The sequence below is a fragment of the Bombus impatiens genome, unplaced genomic scaffold (assembly GCF_000188095.3).
Source record: "Bombus impatiens unplaced genomic scaffold, BIMP_2.2 scf_0647, whole genome shotgun sequence".
Classification (NCBI taxonomy): Eukaryota; Metazoa; Arthropoda; class Insecta; order Hymenoptera; family Apidae; genus Bombus; species Bombus impatiens.
Genome location: NT_177066.1, coordinates 5,259 through 8,744, shown reverse-complemented (window position 1 = coordinate 8,744; position 3,486 = coordinate 5,259).

The following is a 3,486-nucleotide window of genomic DNA, read 5'->3' as shown; positions in this document are numbered from 1 at the left end:
GACGAAGCGAGAGACGTGGCGGTGATCGTCGGGTTGCGGTATTCGCGTCGTTCTTACCCGGGACGAATCAACGACCGTCGCGGTAGGTAAAAGACGCGCGGTAATGCCGGCTCCTCCCAGCTCCGGCCAGCTCTTCCTCCCTTCGAACGATAATTAGGCGTCCTGTTGTAATTTCGGCGCGAAGAAACGCGCAAACAGGTACGCTCCACGGGCGGTTTTCTAGCGTGCTCCTCGAAACCCGTGAACCCGTGCAAAATCGTTAATAATCTCGGAATCGTGCGAACGAGGCTCGGACGAAAAGACGGACGATGGAACGGGTCGGCGGCGAGGCGGCGAGAAAATAGAAACGTTCGGAAGATTTGGAAGGCAACGACGCGCGGCCACCGAGCTCCGCGACTACTTTGTGGTCCAGGGACGAATTCCGAATTAGCTATCCTCGGTGATTTTCCATTGAACGGTCTTTTCGAAGTGGATGCGCGTACGCGCAGCTCTACCTCCGTGGCTTGCCTACAAATATTTGTTGAATTTGTCATAGCCAGGTGAGAGTGGTGGCGAGAGTCTTTTCCCTGGTCGTCGGTCAACCCGGATGCACGCTAGTTAAGACTCGGTCAAAGGGGAATTTGCCCTTCTTAAACGAAGATCCAGTGACACCCACGGGGGCTGCGTGGAACCCTGCCGTGACACCTACCTGACCATGAATGGCCGGATGAACTAGTTGGCTCGTTGGTATCGTTTCGGTGACAGTTTTAACGGGTCCATTCATCGCCGTACTTGAATCTAGCCAGAGAAAAGGAAGAGGAAGAGGAAGAGGAAGAGAAAGAGAAAGAGAAATGGAAAAGATGAAGAGGGAAGGACGATAGAGGATCGAGGCGCGCTACCGGAATCTCCAGGGACGACCATCGATCGATTTCTCATCGTTCGCTTTCACAAAGTATTCGACGATAAAGTATCCAATTTCGGTAAATTAATCGATCGTCGGTGGTCATAATTTATCGAGCAGGTTCGGCCGAGGTATCCCGAGTGTGGTCCGATCGTGGTATCGTTCGTCGGTTGTGCCGCGACACGACGATAAATTAATAGCGAAACGACGTTGATGAGGGACGATAACGATCGACGCTCGGTCCCATCGCCATGCGAACGACCCGGTGGCAGGCATTTCGCGCAAAACGTCTAACTTGTGGGACGCGATCGGACCTACGCTCCCACCGAACGAGTCCCAGCGAAACGACCGCCGACCACGACAAAGCGAGCACCGGCAGAATGCGCGTGCACGACGAGGATAGATCAAAATAGAGAAAAGGAAAGGTAATTTCAGTGGCAGCAGCGACAACGGCGAGAGGAGGAGCAGGAGGAGGAGCAGCACGAGGGGGGAGGTGTAGAAGAAAGAAACGGCGAAGATGGAGAGGCGAACATCGAGTGTAGGATCCCTCTGTGAAGGAGCACGACATTCCAGGTGCGCTGTAACCAATTTGTGAGCCGGACGATAGTGACAAATACACGATATTGCCATAACGTATCGCCGAGACACGACTATCGTTCGAATTAATAGTCACCGCCGCTGACTAATAGCCTCGTTAATTAACGATCCGCGGGGCCAGATTAGGCTAATCCAGCTTAATTTAGTGATCGTACCGTCGCTTTGCTATCCACCTACCTGTCTACGAGCTCCGCAGTAACCCATTCCTTCCGTGCAGGTAAATCTCCGCGTCTTCGTCTCCCTCGCTCTCTCGCCCTTTTTTTTTTCTTTTCTTTTTTTCTTCCTTTTTATCTCTCTCGCTTCCTCCTTCTCCTCCTTCTTCTTCCCCCGAACTTCCCTCCGTTCGTCCCTTCTAACCCAACCGAAACTACGAGACGAGAACACTGGCATCGTGTACGTCCGTGTGCCGATCATCGATCCAGCCAACGCGATGGTAGCCGCGTCGTCGTCCGCTGCTTAACGCGACGCGACATTCTCGAGATTGTGAAATCGAGACGACCCAAAAAATCGTAGCCTAGAAGCCAACGAATCGGAACGTGAAAACAAAGAAGGCGATCGCAGCCGCTCTGCCCATCGACGACGAAACGTCGCCGACGTTTTTCCGCCGCTGTGCGCGCGGACCAGCTTCACCGGCCTTATCTTGGCCGGAATAACGTTAATACATATCGTTAACGATCCACAGGTTCCACGGGAGGTGACGGGGTGGGAGCGGAGTTGGAGAACGAAGGAGGAGCGAGCGGAGAAATCGAGGATCGAAGCGTCAACAGGTTGGCCCGGAAAGTGGCACCCTCGAGTCGATCAAGGGTTCGCACAACTCCCTCGAGGAGGCTCGAGACGGGCTTATACGTCCAGCCGAAGTTGTTTAAGCGGTTGTACAAATAGAATACAAAGCACCGTGCAAACAACGGCTAAAAGGTTTGAGTTGTAACGCGCTCGAACGCTCTTCACGCAGGCAAACAGTTATCGGGACTGTCGCGATCCGGGCGTCTTTGCCTCGGACCCGCTCTCTCGCTTCTCTCGTCTCCGCGACCCTGGCGTATACCGACCTGCGTTACGCTCCGCACAGGCTCCTACGAATCTACCGTTTGCTTTCCGTCCGCGCGTTCACATTTTTTCCCTCCCGCCGTCGTTCCGCCGCGTTACGAAATTTCGTGCGCGAACGATACGCGGTGCAGCGAGTCTCGTCGGGATACAGCGAGAGATCGCGGCCTTGATTTCTCGAAGAATCGGGAAGGAGGGAAAGGAGGACAGGGAGACGGTGGTAAGAAGAGAACCGAGGGGAAAAAGAGTAGAGACAGGTATCGGCGAGGATCGAAAATGACCCGGTGCCGGGCCCGTGGCAAAACGCGCGTTCGTGTTCCATTATCGCCTAATTGGATGAAGATGCACATCCCTTTGTCCCTAACGCCAGAGAGAAGCCGGAGAGAAGCGACGAGTGGCAAGTTCGTAGTCTTAACAGCTTCCTACGGGTGATTTCGTCTTTAGTAGGCATTAGGCGATCCGAGAAGGTAACAACGAGTCGCGTTTAATTGTTTTGTCCCGAGATAATTGGGGAGGCAGTGCCCGACGATTGGCTGTTAGGATGACTTAAGTATTCGCGGCGTTAAAGCGCTCTATTGTTGCACGACATCTTTGAAGTGACGGCTCGCAAGGGCGGAGGCAGCCTTTAAGTAAGAGTTAATCGCTACCAACCCCACCCCTTTGACCCTATCCTTCGTTAAGCTCTTCTGCCGGCCTCTTCCTCGACGTCTATCGACTTCGTTTCTCTCCTGACACTCGTGGGATAGCTACTGACTCCTCTCAGCTTTCTCACGAATTCCGCGCGCTCCTTAACCAGTAACCTTGCGCTCCTCCCTATTCGCCTGCCGGAAATTGCTTCTCCCGGAAACGGCCAAATTCGCCGAACCTTCGTCCTCCTCTCTCGATCGCAGCGATGATAGCCCGATAGAGCTGCCTTGTCTTGAGAATCTCCGGTCGATCGATTAAAAATCGATCGCGCTGTGATCGCG